This window comes from Castor canadensis, chromosome 17 (genome assembly GCF_047511655.1).
Source record: "Castor canadensis chromosome 17, mCasCan1.hap1v2, whole genome shotgun sequence".
NCBI classification, from domain to species: Eukaryota; Metazoa; Chordata; class Mammalia; order Rodentia; family Castoridae; genus Castor; species Castor canadensis.
The window spans coordinates 13,424,777-13,447,643 of NC_133402.1; the positions used below are offsets into that span (position 1 = coordinate 13,424,777).

Sequence of the window (22,867 nt, forward strand, 5' to 3'; positions counted from 1 at the left end):
CCAGGCCCCAAACACCATCCTAGGTCTGCATTTCCCCAAGAGTTGTGTGACAGACAACTGTGTTGGATGTGTGCCAGACTGCTCTGCTGAGAGATTTGGAGGAAGCTTTGACAGTCTTGGGAGACAATGATGGCCTCACCTTCATCACTCAAGAAAATCTCTGTAAAATCTCTCACCAGTTTTCTTGAGTGTTGGGTTGAGATGTAAGGAATGTGTGGACACACTGTGACTGTGTCCGAGGTGGGCACAGGATGACAGCAAGCATAGCCCCCAAAAGCTGGTTGCACAATTTTATGTGTGGAACACCTACCAGGGAGGTGCAGACTTCTGCAGACTTCTGGGTTCTCAGGACATTGATAATTCCTGAGGATCTAAAGATATGCATTTCTTATGGTGGATTTTGAGACATACTACAGGAAATAGGGATGAGTGTTGAGTGCTTTAATCCTAACCCATGCTCCGAAATGGAGCATCTACTTTTCTTTCTGTGGCTGACCCTGGAAGGAAAGAGCCACTACCCATGTGGCCACTCTGCACAAGAATCACTAGGCAGCTAACCATGGTTAAATGTGGTTAGCACCTGCATTTTATTTGGCACTCCTTTCATAATGCAAAGGAAAGAGTGGCCATTTCTAAGGGGTCCCATGAAGCACAGAAGTCAATCTTCCGCTCCATGGGTTGATTCAGAATCAAGGAGCCAGAGCAGCTTGAAGACATTGACCTCCAACGGCAAGATCAAAGTCTGCCCTGGGTGAGGAATCAACACCCTAACTCATTTTCATTGATCAGCAGTTTTCATTACAGTTAGTCACCAGTCAATTACATCTCTGTACATGGGGAATTTTAACCAGTTTGCACAACAGACATCCAACCTGCATGGCAGGAGTTGCCAGGTCCCAAGATGGCAATCAACTGATGGTTGACCAGTTGGCTGATTGCTCTGATCTTGTTTTCTATCATGTTCCCTTCCATTTTATTAGAAAGGAAACTATGAAGGGGTTGGAAAGTCAGATAAGAAACTAAGACACCCTGATCATCGGTCACTCCAAAGGCTGACCTCTTCAGCAGCCAAGACCTCCAGAAACTGTTGGAGCTGATTAAAAACACAGGGGCTCTTAAGCCAACCCCATTCACTCCAGCGCTGAGGATAATGGCAAATGGGCTTCAGTGCCTCTTAACCAACAGCTTACTGCTTGCCAGTCCCTTGTGTTGAAACGATACCTTTAAAACCCTTTGACTCCAAAGTGCAAAGGAGGCAATGCATCCTAGGGGAGAGGGACCTGCAGGCCAAGCCTGGGGCAGCTCTTAACTGCCAGTTATAATGCAGCCACCATTCCCTTCATCTAGAATATCTCTGCTTTCCACAAGGAAAAGTTATTCGTTAGGCAGTTGCCCATCTTGCTTTTATTTTGTTCCTGCAACCTGAGCTGTTTGCAAAGGGATTTTTTCTCATTTATGAAAAAGGCCACATTGCATATGATTCCATATATATAAAATGTCCAAAAAGGGTAAATCCATGGAAACAGAAAGTACAGTTGACCCTCTGTGTACTCAGGTTTCACATCTTCAGATTCAACCAACCTAGGATACAAAATATTTGAAAGTAAATAAATAAATGCAATACAAATTAACAATGACAGTATGACAACTATTTGCATAGCATTTACAGTGATAAGTCTAGAGATTATTTAAAGCATACAGGAGGATGTGTGTAGGTTATATGCAAATACTATGCCATTTTGTATAAGGGATTGAGCACCCTCGGATTTTAGTATCCAAGGGGTGCCTGGAATCAATCCTCCGAGGTTACTAGTAGATGACTGTAGATATGTGGTCACCTGGGACTGGGAGTAGAAATAGGAACTAACTGCAAATATGTGTGCTACTGGATGATGAAAATGTTATAATAATAATTTATGTTGGATGGACATAGTAAATTTGCTAAAACATGTTGCATTGTACACTTAAAATTGGTAAATGTTATGGTCTATGGTTTGTGCCTTGATAAAGTTGTTTGTTTAAAGAAGAAGCAAGTGGAGGTAGCCACTGGCAGTGTCGCCTTGCCCACACCCCTTAGGTTCTTGTGTTTTATACAGTCTCCTGGCTGCCACTGCCTAACCCAGAGCTCTTGGCCCAGGGGTTTCTTCTGACCACTAGAGTTCACTCTGTCCACTTGTATGGTAGATTTGAAGTAGAAGGGAATCCAGGTCCCTTGAGAGCTGTCAATGGCTTGCCAGGAATTGACGTATAAATATAGCAACTCCCTTGCCTTGGATGTGGCATTACCCAGAGCTCTCCAAGCAGTGCTGAAGTCCAGTTTCTACCTTACAGGATGAGATGAACTTCTTTCCTTCTCTGCCTCATTTTCCCACCTCCCTTCTGATATTTCCAGGCTTCTACCCTCAAATAATTCTCTTCCACTTGACCTTCTATCTCAGAGGCAGAACATACAGAAAATTGATAAGAACTGAAAGTTGATTCAACAGTTGAAATTGAGATTAAGCTGTAGACTTGAGGGTCGGACTGCCCCAGTTGGAGTATTAGCACTACCTTACTAGCTATGTGGCTTTGAATAAGTTACTCCATCCTGAAGTTTCATGTTTGTCACACGTGTGATCAGGATAATTGTGGTATGATCTGTTATAGGGATTGCAGGAGAATACAAGCCAACAGTGCAGCTGGAGTCCTTAGCAGAGGAACTGGCACACAGTAAATTTGTAATCATATGTAATTTTTCAAGATGATGGCTGGTCCACAGAAAAATCACAGACATTTGAACCAGACTGGAAAAAAAGGTCAGTTGGATTCGCTAAAGCTTATCCAGACAGTGCATATTTGTAGGTAGGACTGGAAAGCTCTGGTCTTGCTGCCTGGGTGACATGAGTCCTACCCTTGCCAAGTGACACCAGCCACTCTGTCTATATGAGATTGGGCAGAAAGTGGAATAGACTATACCTTATTTTGTCTTGATGAATAAACTGGATGAATTACTTCTCGAAAGGGACCCATTAACTAAAGTAATTATCAAAAATTGGTAGAATTAGTTTTTTGACCTTTTGAAAAGAAGGGGACTCTGTCTTTTCTCATTTGGGTCCATATGAAGCCTGTGTTGCTCGCTGGATGGAAGAGTAATTCTCCTGTGGTCAGTTATGGGACTTTGAAAAGTTATTTCACTTCTCTTACACTGGGTCCTGTCCTTCTTGTGTCCAAAGGAGACGAAAATGAATATCCTCAAGGGATAGGATATCCACAAAGGGACGTCCTAAACATGACATAACTCAATGTATGGAAAGAGAGCTGTGCAGAGTGAAGAAGGAAGCAGAGGTCCAACAAACATTTGCTTCTTTTCCCTCCTCCACTGCATCTCCCTAGTGATGGATAGGTATTTGGTTTCTTCATCCTGTAGGAAACAGAAGAGCATTTGTCAAAGCTCAAATGGCCATCATTAGCTTGGCACAAACAATCCAGTGGGCATGGTCTATATACCACATCCCCCCTTCAATAACAGCAGACATTACTAATTGATCACTGTTCTTTTCATCTGAGTTTGGATGCAGTCCTAGAATCATGTCTAGTGGAGCCCTCAAGGCATCGCTACCAACTGATCAAATTCAGCTTGCAGAATGAAAGTTATTTGCCATTTCCTGGTTTAAAAACAATGGGGATTGGCATAAGGTCTAGAACTCAATAAATAGTTAATAAATGGGTAGCCAAAGGAGAAATGCAATAAGGTTATTTAATGTTATCATCACCTGGGTCTTTAGTAGACGATATTGTTCAAGTCCAAATTCCTCCAAGTTTCCCCTCCCAAAATGTGAATCCTACTTTGGTAATGGACAGTGTTGAAGCCACTTGGGCTGCTCATAAATTCGCACCAAGTAGCCTCCTCTGCATCGTGCATATTGATATGATCACACCTTGGGAGCACTGTATATTGATACGATCACAGCTAGAGAGTTGCAGCATTTCTGTCTAGGGCTGGCTGCATGGAACTTCCTGGAAGTGGAAGCTACCTGCAGTTTATCCTCACAAGGAAGGAGAAATCCTTAATTGGAAGGGCATAACTGCCTATTTTCTGGCCAGGAGGCACATCTCAAAACTGTAAGTCAGAAATCTGCAACTGAGCTGTATTGCCAAGCCTGATGGTGATCTCCTTAGGAAATTGGCTTTAGCTCTAGGAATATCTGCCCTTTTAAAGCAAAAAGACCAGTGTCGGCCATCAAGTCTGCAATTGCAAACATCCCATGCTATTAATCACTGAAAGACTGATCCTGCTCCACTGCTTGCCATGTTCTATTGCAAATGTAGAAGTGTTAATACTGTTTATGCAATTATGAGAGCCACACACATTTCTTGTAAGTGCAGAACATCTGAAACAAGGAAACAAAATCATTCACAGATTCACCACCCAAAGATAGTCAGTATTAAAATCTTTGATAGTTCCCTCTTTTGTTTTTCTATGCATATTTTAGTATAATTATGTTTGTGTATTATGCTCAAACATTTTATCTCCTGAATTTTTTTCATTTCACTTTATGACATAGCATTTCTCCATATTTTTTCAAACTCTCCACATTTTAGTGGTTGCATAAATATTGCAATTAATGGGTATGCCATAATTTACTCAACTGTTGAAAGTTAGGTTCTTTCTGAATCTGAAAGATTCCTACATACAGAAAAAGGTCTATGCAAAGAGGCTATGGTGACTATCTTTGCATACTCTTTTTTCTACATATAGGAATGTTTCTTTCAAATACATAAAGTGAGTAAAGCCTACACTTCTTACACATAAATCTCTAGTAATTTGTGCACCTGTATTCCCAGATCAAGGCATGGGTCACTTCCAGCATTACCAAAAGTCCCTGCTATGACACAGTTTTTAAACAAACACTTTTCAGCCTACAGAGAAATACATTTCCTCTTTGTCCTACACAATGAGCAGTTTTGTTTCTGCCCCAGAACACCACGGTTGTGTTGGGTTATGGCAATCCTTCCTTACTAAAGGAAGGTCCCCAGCAAGGCCAGATTCCCCAGAGGTGTCTCCAGTGGGGTTGAAAGGAACTTGTGCCAGGGTGGAGGGAGCAGATGCTATTCCAGCTCCATAAATGGAATTTAGTCCTCTTCCATCTGACCTTGGCACACTGATGATAAAGTTTAAAAATAGTGTATATTTTCCTCTATTCAGTTCACAAATGAGTTTGGTAGCAATTTTCTCTCTTTTAAGCAATTACGGAACTTTACATAATTAACTAGCTGACAACTCACTAGGGATATTACAGTAGTGTGGATTTTAAAATAAAATATCCATCTATCTATCTATCTATATATATGCAAATATATACATATAATACAAATATACATGTGTAAATAACAAATGTAATAACTAAAAATAAATATATCTCGTAAGACTCTTCTGATCCTTCATCAGGGGATCGTAATCACCCCCCCGACCAGCATCATATTCACCGATGCCTTTATTGAGTACCTACCATGTGCCTGAAATATGTGGAGGCATTACTTCATCTCATTTTCACAATAGCTCTCTCCCTGTTTCACAGAAAAGGATGCTCGGGCCATCTACTTCACAGAGAGGAAATAAGAAGACTGTTAGGGGGTCATGGTACCCTAAAGTTTTAGGTGATGGCTAATTACTGGTCTCCTATTTTAGAGTTCTAAAAATTGGTCTACTTAGAACAATATGTGCTAATTCTAGAAAAATGAAATCTGCATTTTCATCCTTAATGAAGTAGGATACACTATATTTTGCATAGCTAAAAAACAAATATGGGTGTACTAGCATCCATACTTTCATAGCTTTATTGGGATATAATTTACATATAAAAATTCACCTGTTTTACTATATCTACAGAGTATGGCACCATCACTGCAATCTAATTGTAGAACATTTTTTACACCCCCCAAAACAATTTCATGCCCATTAGCAATCACTTCCCACATTGTCCTCTCTCCAGCCTCTGGTAACCACGAATCTACTTTCTGTCTCAGTACATTAGCCGTTCTGGACATTTCACATAATAAAGCCATACAACACATAGTCTTTTGTGACTTTCTTCTTCTTCCCTTAACCCAAAGATGTTTTGGGGGTTCACATACCTTGATGTGAATTGTGACTTCATTCCTTTATGTGACTGAGTTGTAGCTCAATGTGTCAATATTTTCATCATACCAGGCATCTTTTCATTCCTTCCCAGTTTAAAAGGCTTAGTTTGCTCAACTGTCTTCTTCTTTCTGATGCCTACTACCTCTGTGACAGTTACTTTTGCATTGCTGTGACCAAAATACTTGGAAGAACCACTTAAAAATGAACTATTTGTTTTTGCTCGTGGCTTCAGAGATTTCAGTCTATAGTCTTGGCAATTCTGATTCTGGCCCATGGTTGGGCACAGCATCATGACAGGGGAAGCAAGGGGAGGAGGTTGATTATCTCAATCAGGAAGCACAATAGAGCAGGAATAGGAAGGGGCTAGACCAAGATATAGCCCCCCAAGGACATGTTCCCCAGTGAGCTCCTTCCTCCAACCAGGCCGCACCTTTCACAGTTCATCACCTGCCAACAGTCTATTCAAATTTGGAATCCATAAATGGATTAAACTATTGATTAGGTCAGAGTACTCATGACCTCATCATCTCTGGAAGTGCACCCAAAGACATTCCCACAGGTGTGCTTTACTATCCCTTAGGCATCTCTCAATCCAATCAAGTTGGCAATTCAGAATAACCATCACAACTTCCACTTGTAGTATATTCCTAAAGAGCTGCTTTCTCTTTCTGTATGTCTCTTCTAAAATTTTCCTTGATTCAATTTGTCTCATTTTATTCACATTCAAGTCTTTCTGTGTACACCGTAAGACAGGAATCCAGTACTATTTTCTTCCAATGGGAAAATCAGTTGAGCTAGCAATGCACTTCAAATAAACCATATTTACCTACTGGATTCAAATATTATCTGGAGTTTTCTTACAGTGATATATTTTTTCCTATTCCTAAATCTGCAATACTATATTTGTTTATATTTGACCTTATAGAATATTCTGATGTACATTAAGTCAAGTATGTACACATGTATGCATGTACATATTTGTTAATTTGGGGTTGTTATGGGATATTTCTTCTTGCATTTGTTTAGTCCAATCTCCCACTTCCCATTCCCTTACCATTAAAAGTAAACAGTTGATATTTTAACTGATACTTAATTTCAAAGATTTTTGTGAGACTTTTATTTTATATCCATCTTTCCACTCAAGATCATAGTATTTATTTCCTTTCATTTGAATATTGTTTTATGAAATGCAAAGAGATTTTGCAGAATTATTTAAAAATATTCTTCCTCATATATCCCTGGGCCTTTCTTCTTCAGTGTGCTCCCAAGTCACTGTCTACTTGCATCTAGTGACATTGTGATTAGAACATTTTCACTCTATCCACTTCAAGGTCTTTACTGCGATACAGTGAAAGGGTATTAATAGCAGTATACTGCACTGGCTCCATTTGACTTACAAATGCTCCTATTGGTTCTAACAGGGTTATATTTATTAGCCTCCTTTATTACATATGAAGCCCATCAATAAAAAGAAATTCAGTTTTTCTCTTCCAATGCTTGCACTGATTAGATTTTAACATCCTTATAAGAACTTCTATAACTACAAATGTTTTAGTGTTGCCATTTTACAGACTTTTTGGTTTATATATAAGACTTTTCTTCTGCTAATTGTCCCTGTGGTATTCTATAAGGAATGACTACCAAATGCAACAGAGTGGCTTCTGAGCTTCATCTATAACACATTGATGTCATCAGTGGGTTATGCTGATACCTTGCCTGATTCAAACCAGCCTTGAATTCCACGGACACACTCTACCTGATCTTAATGTATTAGTCCTTTGATGCTAGCAGTTTAATCCGGTGATTTTCTCTCATTTCATAAGTAACACTTACTTAAGTTTTCTTTTCTGGTGCGATTTTTTTTTTATCAGCACTGGTTTTTAAAGAATTGAAAAACTCTAAAAGACTTTGTTAAAATATGAATCAAATTTTATAACTGTATAAATGCAATTATTTTGAATGTTACTTATTACTGAACTTTTATATAGCAAAAAAGAATTGAAAAGCTCTGTATTACTTCTAAGACAGAGGTTATCAGTCTTGGCTTGCACACAAGAGTTACCAGAGAGCTATTTTAAAATGATAGTGCTTGGCACACTCCAGACCAATTAAACATTAATTTCTGGAGATGGAGACTGGAGATCATCAGTTTTAAAAGCTCACCAGGTGATTCTGTCATGCCTGAGGACCACTGCATGTGATCTGGAATTATTTAAACAATCGTGGGGCAAACTTGTTTGCTTGAGGCACTATGCAACTCAGCTTTCAACCCCTCTCATGTGGGGTCTTTTCCAGTAGTGAGTCTTCCATTTAAAAAAAAAACTGGTTTCTTCAAGTTTTCTTTCTTGTCTTGGGCCATTTTTATACTGTTTCCAAGAAATTACTACTTAATCCAGGATATCAAATGCATTACCACAGTATTGCACATGATATTTTCACTTCCATTTTCCTTCTCTTCTGTAATTTTGGCCAGCTCTTCTTGTTTACATAGTCATATTTTATTATTCTCCAAAGGAGACTTGTGTGGGGTTTAATCTGGTATTTTTAAAATTAGCTTTTTTTCCCCCAGAAGACTGGAGCTCTCCCATAAATGCTGCTGAGCCACCAGATCTGCTCCCTCCACAAGAGTTGGGGTTACCTGAGTGGAATTGCCCTGCTCCCACGGAGCCACAGCTGCCCACCCACACACTGCCTCAAGTCTAGAGCCCAACCACTGTACCCAGGTTCACCTAGAGGGGAATCACAGGTTATCCTTTTCCCCGAGGGCACACCTTGGGAGAGACACAGACAGGCTCTGAGGGCCACAGACTGGAGGAAAACACCTGCTGCCCTGATAGGGTACAACTGCTAGCCCCCTCTTCCTCAGCAAGGATGAAGTACTGATTTCTTTTTCTGTTTTTTCCCTCTCCTTCCCTGACTATCTTTGTTCTCTGTAATAATTATGTGTGTTCCCACACACTGTTATTTCTTACATCTTCACCCCATATACTTCTCACTCCTTTCCCTATCTTTCTTCACTCTTCCTTTCCCACCCCCTTTTTACTATTTAATTTTTAATATCTAGCCTAATGAAAAAGGGGACCAGGAACTAGAGAAAAGGTGAGATCAAAAAGAATTAACCTAGAAGGTAACACACACGCACAGGAAATCAATGTGAGTCAATGCCCTGTATAGCTATCCTTATCTCAACCAGCAAAAACACTTGTTCCTTCCTATTATGGCTTATACTCTCTCTACAACAAAATTAGAAATAAGGGCAAAATAGTTTCTGCTGGGTATTGAGGAGGTGGGGGGAAGAGGGAGGGGGCAGAGTGGGTGGTAAGGGAGGGGGTGGGGGCAGGGGGGAGAAATGACCCAAGCCTTGTATGCGCATATGAATAATAAAAAAAAAATCTAGCCTATGAGCTATCCTATAAGAACCCTTGTTCCTTTCTTCTGTAACTATATTAGTGATGTAGTTGATAATTCCAATTGTTTTTAACTACATTTAAATAAAGGGTTTGGTTTTGAATTGGTGATTTCATATTGTATGCTTTCTCTCCTTGAGTGGTAGCGAGAGATATCCAACCTAACAGATGGGCAAATCACAATGTAGAAACATACATAATATGAAAAGACAGGTAATATGATTCCTTCAAAAGTTCATAACACCTCAACAAGAGAAGCTAAAGATACTGAAATGCCTGAGATACCAGACAAAGAATTCAAAGTTTACTTTTGAAAATGATCAATGACCTCAAAAAAGATTTCACCAAATAGATAAATGAACTGTGTAAATCAATCCAAGACCTGGGCAAGAAAGTCAGCAACATGGATGCGAAATTCAACAAGGAAACAGAGATTCTGAAAGCAAACAAACAAATAAAAAGCTCCCAGAAATGTTGGAAATGAATCCCAATAAATCAAGTAAAAAACATAATAGAGAGTCTCACCAGTATGCTAGAACAAGCAGAAGAAGGTATACAAGAAATTGAAAACAAGATTGAGAATATATTGCATTTCAACAGCAATAAAGAATTAACATAAAGAAACATGACTAAAACCTTCAAGAACTCTGGGAGAAGATCAAGAGAAAAACCTTTAAAAATCCATGGTGTAGGAAAAGTTGGTGAGATACAAACTAAAAGCACAGAAAACCCATTCAATGAGGTCATAGCAGAAAATTCCACAAAACTTTGGAAAGACACAGACACCCAAGTTTAGAAGGCATTTGGAATCCCAAGTAGACATGACCAGAAAATAGGCCATTTCCAATACATTATAATTAACTTGCCAAATCTGGAGTATTGAAATCTGCAAAAGAAAACCACTGACTTACAAACATAAACACATCAGAATTACCTCAGACCTCTCAGCAGAAATCCTAAAAGGCAGGAAAGCATGGAACAATAGGTTTCAAATGCTTAAAGAAAATTACTACCAACCAAGATTATTCAACAGACTCATCCTTCAAATTTGATGGTAAAACAAAAAACTTCTAAGATAAGCATAAGTTAAGTATTTGATGTCCACCCACCCTGCATTGTAGAAGACACTTAAAGGAGTATTTCATGAAGATGGGGAGGGAAGACTGTCATAAACAATGCTCAAACACACATGGAAAAAAAGCCCAACAGAATCACAGAAAACAATAAATAGCTGTAACTATTTATAAATATAAATAATGCCCTTAACTCTCTAATCAAAAGACATAGACTGGCTAATTGGATTGAAAAACAAGGTCCAACTATTCATTGTCTGTAAGAAACATACCGCATGGGCAAAGACATACAAAGACTGAAAGTAAAAGGATGGAAGATTGTGTACAAGTAAGCGGAAACTGAAAGGAAGCATGAGTAATTATGCTCTTATCTGACAAAATAGACCTCTAGCCAAAATTAGTCAAAAGAGAGAAAAGATGGCACTTTCTGTGAATAAAGGGGACAATTTATCATGAATATATAATGATTTTAAATTTATATTTGATATACCCAATTTCATAAAACAAGCACTATTGGACATAAGATCAAGATACCATAATGGTGGATGACTTTAATTCCCCTATGCTCATCAATAGATAGATCATTCAAGCAGAAAGTTCAACAAAGAAACTTGAGAGTTAAATTGCACCATATATCAAATGGACTTAACAGACATCTACAGAGTAGTCCATCCAACAGCTGTGGAATACACATTCGTCTCAGCAGCCCAATGAGTTCTCTCTAAAATAGATCACATTTTAGGCCACAAAGCAAGTTTTAACAAATACAAGAAAAGTATAATCATTTCTTGTATCTTACCAGATAATAATGGAATAAAATTTAACACCAACAGCAAGATAACCATTAGAAACAACACAAACACACAGAGATTAAACAACATACTTTTGAATGATCAGTGGGTCACTGAAGAAATCAGGGAGGAAATTAAGAAAATTCCTAGAATCAAATGAAAATGGCAGTACAACTTACCAGAACCTGTGGGATTCATCAAAGACAGTGCTAAGAGGGAAGTGTCTAGCCATGAGTGCCTACAGTAAAACAATCAGAGAGATCTCAAATAAATTACCTAATGATGCACCTCAAACTCTTACAAAATAAGAACAAGCCAAACTCATAATTAGTAGGCGGAAAGAAATGATAAAGAGCAAGGTGGAAATTAATGAAGTGGAGACTAAAAGGATAATACAAATAATCAGTAAAACAAAGAGTTGGTTCTTTGAGAAGATAAACAAGACTCATAAATCCCTAGCCAAATTAATCAAAAGAGAGAGGACATCCAAATTAGTAAAATTAGAGATGAAAAGGGAGATATGACAGATACCAATGAAATTCAGAGGCTCTTCATGGAATATTTTGTAAGCCTACATTTAATAAATCTGGAAGAAATGGATAAATTTCTAGACACATTTGACTTGCCAAAATTGAACCAAGAGGACGTAAGCAACTTAACAGATCTATGATGAGTAATTAATTCAAAGCAGTAATAGAGTCTCCCAACAAATAAAGACCAGAACAAGAGGAATTCATTGCTGAATTCTACCAGATTTTTATGTAAGAACCACATCAATGTTCCTCAAACTATTTCATAAAATAGAAAAGGAAGGAACAATGCATACTTGTTCTATGAAGCCAGTATTACCCTGTTACCAAAACTGGAAAAGGACACAACATAAAAGAAAACTATAGACCAATTCCCTTGATGAACATAGATATAAAAATTCTCAATAAATACTAGCAAACTGAATTTAACAAACAATAAGAAGATTAGCAGGGCATCAGTGGCTCACACCTGCAATCCTAGCTGCTGAGAAGGCAGAGATCAGGAGGATCACAGTTTGAAGCCAGACAAATAGTTCAAGAGACCCTATCTTGAAAAACCCTATCACAAAAAATTGGGCTGGTGGAGTGGCTCAAGTTTAAGGTCCTGAGTTCAAGCCCCAGTACCACACACACACAAAAGATCAGATACCATGATCAAGCTGGTTTTGCTCTAGGGATGCAATGATGGTTCAACACAAATCAATAATCATAACACAGTACAGAAACAGAATAAGGACAAAACTCACGTGGTCATCCCCACAGATGCAGAAAAGCCTTTGACAAAATTCATCACCCTTACATGATAAAAGCTCTGATGAAACTAGGAGCAGAAGGATCATGACTCAATATAATGAATACTATATATGATAAATCAATAGCTGACATCATACTAAATGGGGAAAAAATGGAAGCATATTCTCTAAAGTCAGGAAGAAGACAGAGATGTCCACTATCACCACTCTTATTAAATATAGTGCTGGAATTCTGAATTCTTAGCCAGAGCAATAAGGCAAGAGAAAAGTATACTAATAGGAAAGGAAGAAACCCAATTATCCCTATTTGCACATGATATGACCCTATTCTTAAGGATCCTAAAGACTCCACCAGGATACTCATATCTGATGAACACTTTCAGCAAAGTAGCAATATACAAAATCAATATACAAAAATCAATACTTTTCTATATACCAATAATGGACCTGCTGAGAAAGAAATCAGGAAAATAATTCCCTTTACAGTAGTCTCAAAAATAAATAAAATGCTTAGGTATAAACCTAACTAAGTAGATGAAAGACTTCTATGATGAAATCTATAAAACACTGGAGAAGGCATCAGAAGATGGATAAACCTCCTATGTTCATGGATTGGTAGAACTAATATTGTGAAAATGGTTATATTACTGAAAATGATTTACAGATTCAATGCAATCCCATCAAAATCCAATGACATTCTTCAGAGAAATAGAAAAAGCACTCCTAAAATTCATATGGAGACACAAAAGACCCTGAATAGCCAATGCAATGCTGAGCAAAAAGAGCAACACTGGAGGTATCACAATACCTGACTTCAAACCACACTACAGGGTCATGGACTCAAAACCAGCATGGTGCTGACACGAAAACAAACGTATAGACCAGTGGAATGAAGTAGAGGACCCAGACATAAACCCATGCAGCTACAGCCATCAGATATTGACATCAAAAGCATACCTTAAAGAGAGCCTCTTCAACAAATGGTTCTGGGAAAACTGGGTGCCCACAAACAGAAGACTGAAGTAGATCCCAGTCTCTCACCCTGTACGAAGATCAATTCCCAATGGATCAAAGACCTCAATGTAAGACTTGAAATTGAACTGTTAGGGGAAAACACTTTAAAGATCTAAACAGGAGTCTAATGGCTCAGAAAATAAGAGTAGTAATTGACAAATGGGATTACAGCAAATGTCAGAGGAAATAAATATCAGAGTAAAGAGACAATCCACATAATAGGAGAAAATCTTTGCCAGCCATTCACCCGATAAGGGATTAATATCCAGAATATATAAAGAGCTCAAAAACTTAACGCACCAAAAGAACAAATAATCCAATTAATAGATGGGAAAATTTATTGAACAGATAGTTCTCAAAAGAAGAAGTACAAATGGCTAATAAACACATAAAGAAATGTTCAACATCCTTAGTCATCAAGGAAACGCCAACCAACATGACACTGAGATTCCACCTCACCCCACTCAGAATGGCCATCATCAAGAGAACAAACACCAAATGCTGGTGAGGATGCAGATGGGATGGGGTTGCAGGGAAGGAACCTTACACACTTTTGTTAGGAAAGTAAATGAGTGCAGATTCTATGGAAACTAATACGGAGCTTCGTCAAAAAAACAACAAAAAAACCAAACCAATTAAGCAAAGAACTACCATAGGTCCCTGCTATACCCTGGCTTATGTCCAAATGAATGCAAGCCAGCGTGCGTACGACAGAGATTCTGTTCACACTTCATACCACCACTATTCTCATAGCCACGCTATGAAACCAGCCCAATTACCCAACAACCGACGGTGAGATAAAGAAAATGTGGTGGAGTATTAGTCAGCCATAAAGACAAAAGGAAATCACGCCATTTGCAGGAAAAGGATGGAACTGGCAGTCATCGCGTTAAGTGAAATAAGCCAGACTCAGAAAGACAGATGACATGTTTCCTCTCATATGCAGAATCTAGATCTAAAAGAATAAAAAAAAGAGAGACAAGAAGATAAATGGAGGATTATGTGTGGGAAAACCATGAATAGGACATTATATGAAAAGGTCATAATGAAGCCCATATAAAAGTGTCTAAGAATAAAAAAATGTGTGGGGTGGTGGATAAGAAAGTAACATAGAGGTGAAGATGATCAAAGAACAGTGCATGTGTCATGAAATATCACGATGCAACCCCTAGGTTTGTATCTTTAATAGTCACCAATAAAAATAAATGAATAAAACTGAGGTTTGGGGAGGTGCTGGGGAAGTGAATCAGTGGACGAGCACTTGCCTAACACATGCAAGCCCTGGGTTCCCTTCCCAGAACAGAAAGAGAGAGAGAGAGAAGCGACTTTTCCTCCACTCAATTCAGCTTCTATCCTTATTAATTTCTGTCTAGAATTCCTCTTAATTTACTTTGTTCTTATTTTAACCTCCTGGGTTCAGAGTAAGTTCCCTTGTTGTTTGGTGAGTAATTCTTTACAATGAACTCAGAGCACTTTATTAGTTTTCTTCTGACTATGGCTTTTATTGTATTTTGTAGATTTGCTATAAAATATTCTCTTATTTGTTGGTTTGAAAGGATTGAATTTTATTGCCTAGGATTGTGTTTCTCCATTTTTATGTTATCAAAAATAAATAAAATAATAAAGCATTTCTAATATTATTGAATTACCGTCAGAGAGAGTTTGACTTAAGAAAATCTCTTTTTATTTTATTTGCTGAGTTTTTTCTTTGTGTCCAGGTATATAATAGATTTCATGATTGTAAGAAAATAATATTTATTTTCTTGAAGGTAAGTGTGTTTCTCTAGAATCTATTAAACTGAGTCTGTAGGTTGCACGATGCAATTTCTCCATGTCCTTCCTCATTTTTGGTTCTATTTATATGGCTGCTATGAAAAAGAAGCATTGATTTCTTCAATGTATTTATTTTATCAAATGCTCATTGGTTTTTCTAATCGCTTTTGGGTTTTGGGCTGTGTGCTTGGTGCTGCTTCGAGGGCTTTTCTGATATTAATTCATTTATTTAAATCCCATGATAATCCTAGGAGGGGTCAGTGTGCTCCCAGCTTTTCGGAGGAAGAAAAACACCACCATGGAGCAATTGTCCAAGGTGGTTTGGATCCGGTATCTCTCTCACTTGTCAACCTGCGTCAGACATTTGCGGCTTGCTTGGCTGGAGCCCTTTGTTCCTTGGTCCTCTGTCTTCTCATCTTCTCATGCAATCTCCTTGCTTTCCTTTTCTTTTTTGGGGGGGAGGGTACTGGGGTTTGAACTCAGGGCCTCACCTGTGTTAGGCTCTGCCATTTGAGCCACCCCCTCCAAGCCCATGTTGCTTTAGCTAATTTGGGGAGAGGGTCTCACATTTATGCCTGGGTTGACCTGGACTGCCATCCTGCAATTTTCCAACATAGCAGAGATGACAGACACCCACCACCACACTCAGATTGTGGGTTGAAGTGAGGTCTCCCAAACTTTTTGCCCTGACTGGCCTCAAATAGGGATCATCCCAACCTCTGCTTCCTGAGTAGCTATAATCCCAGCCTTGATTACAGACAGGAGCCACTATGCCCAACACTCATGTGACCCATCGCTTGTGAACTGTAGCCAGTGGCCCAGCATGAGTAAGGCCTTAAGTTAGGACCATCACCATACTTTGCTGAGCTGTCTTCGGACTGTGACAGTGGATGGGATCCACTGGCTGATTCAACAATAATTAACAGAATACCCACAATGTGTCAGCTGCAGAGCAGTGCACCATGCAGAGGAAACACTGCCCTCATGGCCATTGTAATCTAGTGGGGTGAGAAAGATGGAAAACAATAAACAGAATAAGTGACCTGGCTGGGATTACAGATGGGAGCTACTACACCCAGCTGGAATCGTTTGCTTTTCATTTTAGTCCTTGTACGCGTTGCTCTCTGACTTTGCATGTTAATATATTATTTACTTGTCTTGGTCTATAATGAAGCTGCATGGTGTGGGAGGATCTCCCTGTCTTATTCATTCATGGTTAAATTCTCACAAGTCCCCAACATGAACCCCGTCCTGGGTTTTAATCAGGTTACCAAGAAATATTTGGTGCATGTCGTTTGTTAAGGTCCTCAATATGGGTGGGTAGCAAGTACTCAAAAACTATCACCTCTCCTCACCATCATTACCATGGCTACCACCACTCTCCTTGTCATGACGGTCAGAAGCCTGGAGCTCTAGGACCCAGATAAAGCAACACTACACACACCATAAACATTTATTTTAAAGGAAATGTCCATCAATCTACTCTGAGACGTGGACCTGGAGTGTCCCCTTTCCCCAGCTCAGAGCACTGCAGGGGTCACTTAAAGGCTGAGACTTCAGAGGGCTAGGTAATCCTCCCGGCAGTTTGGTGGGGTCTGATTTTCTCCATCCCCTTCTGCCCTCCAACCCCCCAGCAACTACCTGGTACTATGAATTGGTGAAGTTTGCTTTGGTGCAGGATGGGTGAGCGCCCCCACCTCCACTTAGGAACCTCACTTTTCCTGGCTGTGTCCAGATCTTTTCTACTGGAAACTGTGGGCAGAGCTATGTTATCTTTTTGCTACCTCGAGCTCCCTCTACTGATAGAAGACTTGCCTGGAAACCAGTGGCTTTCAGAAACACAGCTGGGTGTCTGGCAGGGTCTGTCTGAACCTGTGGTCTGGTCAGAGGCCACTTTTGTCTCTTGGATGGGGTGGGGGCAGGAAAAGGTGATGTCTGTCCACAGGGACATGCAGTGGAGGGACAGGAGGGACCTTTGGCATCCTGGCTCCCTGACCATGGTGTGCGCAGGGATCTGGGGCTTGCAAGCACTTGCTGGAGACAGCTGGGATTCCTGGGGGCAGAGGCTGGCTGTGCACAAACCTCACACTGAGGCTGAGAAACAGGTAAGCCACCTGCTCTGACTTCTGTCTTTATGCAGAAGTGAAACTTCCAAGTTTTAAAAAAATCTTTTAAGAGGAGAGCCAGGTCAATGGGTAAAAACAGACTCTAAAAACAAAAAAGAAACAGCACACGATTGAGATTTAAAAAGAAAGCATAGCTTTCACTGAATTTGACTCTTAGTCTGAAGTGCGTTTCAGTGCAGGGGAGCAGGTGAAGCGTCACTTCTTGGCACCCCATGGCGGGAGCACTGTGGGGAAAGGAAAGAGGAGGTTTCTTTACAGATCCATCTGTGACCAGACTGTGACCAGGCTGACAGTCCTTCCAGACTGCCACCGTCCTGTGCTGCCACTTCATATAAAACCAATGACACGCTCTTACATACAACACCTGACCCTTAAGGCATGGGTCTGTCTTCCCTTCACTCTTTCCAGTCGAGAATATTGAGATCTGGTGACATTTAAAAGACTGTTTGCAAATCACCCAACTAAGATGTTGCATATTTGGTGTTTAACCTGGGTTTACACCTGGCTCTAAACCACCAGCTCTCTCACTGCCCAGAAACGCCCCAGGCTGATTCCACCTGCCCCCTGCCCTATAATTGCTGCTCACTTCACAGCCAAAAGTTTGTTCAGTGCCTGAACCAGACAACGTGCCAGTGAGAGTAGAGATGAATAAGACAAGGTCCTGGCTTTGGGGATATCTGCTGTCTTCTCTTATAGTCTAGGACTGACTTAGTACTACCTCTCCAGGCAGACTTCCCTGGCTACTTCTTTTCTCCTCTGATGCTTTTGGACCCTCGTCATTGAGAGTGCTGTACTATATTAATAAAGTGAATAATACCTAACATTTACTGAGCACTGACTATGTGCCAGTCTCAATGGAAAAATATTTATAGAGCTATCTCACTTAATCCTTATTTTAAAAATAAAAGGAAGACCCTATTGTTAACTCCTTTTTATAGATGATGAATCTGAGGTACATTTTCAATGGATGCTAAAAGCCTGGGCAATCTCGCTCTTACCCACCCTCCACCCAGCTCTGATGCTGCTGGTCATGTCTTCGTGTTGTCCCCCTGCCCTGTTGGGAAGTTCCTTGCTGGTGAAGACCCCTCTTCTTATCTCCCCTGTGCGCCCTAGCTCAGAGCTCGGCACATACACAGACTGAAAACGACTTGGTTACCAGATGTGGGGTTTGCAGGGTGGGGAGAAAACCCCACAAACGAGTTGGAGCTCTGTCTCTCAGCCAAGTGAGGGCAGGAACCATTTAACAAGAAATATCCCTAGGTAATCTTCATCCCTGAATTTCACTCGCTCAAAATGTTGCCTGATACATACTGGGGACTCATATATGTTTGTTGAGTAACTAAATGAGCTTTAAAAAGTCTGAGGATCGGGCTACTGTGGACTTTGTGCTCTGGGGGATCCATCATGCTTTGCCTATCTCAGTTTGAGCCCTGCAAAAGCTAAAGGCAGGTCCTCCAAACACAAAGTGGCTGCTGCTGCCTCTCTGGCTTAGCAAATTTAGAACACCTACTTGCTATTCCCAGGGGTCTGGACTCCCCAAACTAGTACTAGTTCTAAGTGTTACTTAGGATACCCTTGTACTAAGACAGCAAGCATTCTAGACCCAATTTGCCCCCTTTCCCTCCCTGTGTCATCTTTGCTGGGTACCATTTCTGCTCCCCTGCCCCTCCTCACTCAAAGATGTCTGAAGTGCTTTTGTTTGGGCCAGAAAGATGGTTCTAATGACCCTAGGAACTTGCCTCCCTGCTCTTCTATCTTGGGTGATTTTTCATCTGAAAAACATCACATAAGCTGTTTATGGAATCCATAACCTGCCTGAAGCTTCTAAAACCTCTTTCTTGCGTGGCTTTTTATGAGTGAAGATAAACAAACAGCTCTTTCTCCAGGGACCTGGGGCCCTAGATCTTTAACCTCAGTGCTGAACCCCAGGGGACCCATGAGAGCTGAATCAGAGCCTGGCCCCAAAGGACTGTGGCTAAATATGTCACGTGGAGGAAGTGCAGGTAACAGAGCTGCTGCCTAAGGAGACATCACAGCAGAGACCTCTGAGGACAGGAAGCTGGGCAGGTACGAGCAGTGCTCAGAACCCTGAACGCTGGGCTCAGGAGAGGCTGTTAACAGGGCAACTCTGAGGGAGGGCGTCCTCCAGCCCCCATCTGGCACTAAAGGAACTGAGGTCCTGGGAGGGGAGGGCACCTGGCCAACGTTGAGAAGCCTGAGGGAAGTTATGTGTGAAAGACTGAAGTCCTACCACCCTGAGTGCATTTGCCCTACCCACAGACCCCCAGGGAGCATCCAAGTGTTTGTAGGGACACTGGATTGGCCCTGACGCCAGAGGGGAAGCATGGGACCTTGGCCACACTGACCAGCACCACCTCTGTCTTCCTGGCCGCAGCAACTGGTGGTTCAGATCTAAAGATGGCTCAATCAGAGAGCATCTTGGTATCCGGGTTTTTTTTTTTTTTTCTTTTGCACTGATGTTAGTAGGGTTTGAACTCAGGACCTCGGGCCTCATGCTTTCTAGACAGGCCTCTACTACTGGAGCCATGCCCCCAGCCCTCCTCTTTTATTTTTAGTTATTTTTCAGATAGGTCTTTCATTTTTGTCTGGGCTGGCCTGGACCAAGGTCCTCCTATTTAGGCCTTGTTGTACTGTGATGACAGGGGCGCACCTCCCAAGTAGCTGGGATTACAGGAATGAACTGCTGTGTCTGGCTTACCTCTGTATCTTTGAGAAAAATTCTGGGAAATATTGGTGCTCTCTGCCCTGGGCTAGAAATGAACAAAGGAAGCAAGTAGGTTCAGCAAAGCATCTTGTGATGAAATAGACCCTGGGGAAAGCAGAGAGGAGAGATGGAAAGAAGAGGGCTCCTAGGTGACAGTTCTGAGTTGCTGGGTCAAGCCTCACCTGAAGTGTTTATTCTCAGTGTTCAGTTATATGATCCAGTAAAGTTTGTTTTTAAGACAGTTATAGGTGTTTTATTATGTCAAACAGGAGACCTGTACCCCTGCCTCTGTCTTTCTCCCTAATTCACAGTTAGGAGTGCTGAGCCCAAGGGGAGGCCTCTATGTCTAAGTTGTAAATGCTCTTGAGGTGGACTCTGAAGTTTCACTGACAGTTTTCTTCAGAGCAGTGGGCTGACAAATTACATGGGTCCAAAAAAGATGTTCTCTTTACTCTGGCCCCACTCTCTTGAACACTTAGCACTGTGCACGCATCCCTGGAGGGGACAGTGACCACACTCACCTTTGACTGAAGCATATCTGCCTCTGGCTCTTCTGCACCTGGAACTGGCTGAGGTGAGATTCAGGTGTAGTGAGCTTTGGATCTCTGTACCTGGCCTAGCATTTGTCAGCAGGTCAGTAGTCACAGATGCTAGCAGAGTGGATGGATGGTCCGTCTCTTCCTACCACTGGCCTCACTCTGATAGATTCTCTTTATGCCCAACTTTCTTCCTTTAAAAAATCAGAGTGAAGTTAAAAATGTACAGCAGACAAGACCCAAAGCATCTGCCTCACAGTCTCATCTCAGACTGGGGATCTGATCTGCTGGTGGATTCCCACAGGGCCAGTGGGTAGGAGACACAAACCCCTTCCCATGTGTTCACCAGTCAGGGCGGCTGCGTGTGAAACTCTGGGCAAGAGGACAAGGGAGGGAAAGATGGGAAGGACTGAGTCACACAGGGCTGGGAATAAAAGGAGTCCATCGGGATCATTCCATCTAAACCCTCATCCAGAAGGAGGAGGCTCACGCTGTGGAGGCTCAAGGTCACCCCAACAGAGCAGGCAGGGGAGAGACCTCCTCTTTACAAAGCCAGGCCTGCTTTCCCCAGGACATAGGAGCCCTGGGCAGCCAGCTAGGCAGGCTGGCGAGACAGAAGGGTGTGGTGGGAGGCTCTGGGGCTCCCATGCCCTGAAGATCGACCAAGTCCGTTTGCCACTAACATACTCATTTGCCAACTGGATTTGGAGTCTCTTGGTGTGTGAGTCCTTGGGGACCAGAGAAGTGACTCAGTGCACACTTAGTATGGGGGGGGGGCGTGTGACTCAGGAGTCACTCACAGCGCTGTGCCCATTAACCTCGGAGGAGGAGGACTCATTCAAAACCTCCTCTACGCTGGGAGGGACGGGGTGTGGGGGATCCCAGGGATGGGGTTGCCCAAGCTGGAACCCTTCCGTGGCTCTGCCAGTTCGGAAATGTCCCTCCTATCTCCACCTGCCAATGGTCTCTGTGCCAACAGCAGAGCCCAGGACCAGAAACTCTCGGCCAGGTCCCTCTCCTGTGCTGATCAGCCTCCTGCTCGCTCCCACTTGGAACAAGGTCTCCGGACCCCTGTCTTTTCCTGACCTCCCTTTGAATCTGAGCGGGCCCACCTCCCACAAGTCCCCCTTAAACCCCTACCTCCAAGTTTTCCTGCCCCGCCTCCCTCTTTTTGCCCCATCCCGGCACCCACTCCCGTCCAGGGGGTGCCTGTCTGCTCCGATCGCCCCCCTCCAGTTCCCTCCGCCTCTCCACTCCCTCGGCTCCGCCCCCAGGCCCCGCCCTCCCCGCCGGCCCGCGTCCCCCCCCGCCCCTTCCCCATCGCCAGCCCCCGGCCAGGGGCAGTGGGGAGGGGAGCGCGCGCCCCCCCCTCCCCGCGCCGTCCCCGCGCGCGCGCCGCGCCCCTCCGCGGCCTCCCCGCGCCCGCCTCCCGCCTTCCCCTCCTCCTGGTGACGTCCGGGTCCCTGCCCGTCTGAAAACTCCGCGCCGCGGCGGTGGAGGCGGCGGCGGCGGCGTTGGAGGAGGAGGAGGAGGAGGTGGAGGAGGAGCAGCGCGAGCCGAGGCGGCGGCGGGGCCCGAGCCGGAGCCCGCCCGAGCGGCAGCCGCGGCCGCGGGAGGCGCGGGGAGCGCGGGGGCGGCCCGGAGCGCGCCGGGGTCCCCGCGCCCCGCTCGCGCGGCGGCGGCGGCGGCGGCTCGGAAGATGGTGGCGGCGCCGTGCGCCCGGAGGCTGGCGCGGCGCTCGCACTCGGCGCTGCTCGCGGCGCTCACCGTGCTGCTGCTGCAGACGCTGGTCGTGTGGAATTTCAGCAGCCTGGACTCCGGGGCCGGGGAGCGCCGCGGGGGCGCAGCGGCCGGCGCCGCCGAGCAGCCACCCCCGGCCCCGGCCCCGCGCCGGGAGCGCCGGGACCTGCCCGCCGAGCCCGCTGCAGCCCGCGGGGCCGGCGGCGGCCGAGGAGGAGGCGGCGGAGGACGGGGGCCCCCGGCGCGGGCGCGGGGAGGCCGCCCCGGAGAAGCCCGCGC

At 43.0% G+C, this 22,867-nt stretch overlaps 1 long non-coding RNA gene across 3 annotated transcripts; it reads right to left on the bottom strand.

Annotated features, from left to right (window-relative positions):
* Positions 1-228: 228 nt before the first annotated feature.
* Positions 229-22,706, bottom strand: LOC109701228 (uncharacterized). Of its 3 annotated transcripts, none has more exons than XR_012443278.1 (5): positions 22,616-22,706; positions 20,834-21,042; positions 5,490-5,577; positions 3,054-3,400; positions 229-1,581 (listed from the first exon to the last, which is right to left on the bottom strand). It is a non-coding gene; the product is annotated as an uncharacterized lncRNA (long non-coding RNA). The 3 variants fall into 3 exon arrangements; XR_002213802.2 differs by having other exon boundaries at positions 232-1,581; positions 3,184-3,400; XR_012443279.1 differs by having other exon boundaries at positions 232-1,581; positions 3,184-3,400; positions 20,834-21,038; positions 22,616-22,683.
* Between the last annotated feature and the right edge of the window lie 161 nt (positions 22,707-22,867).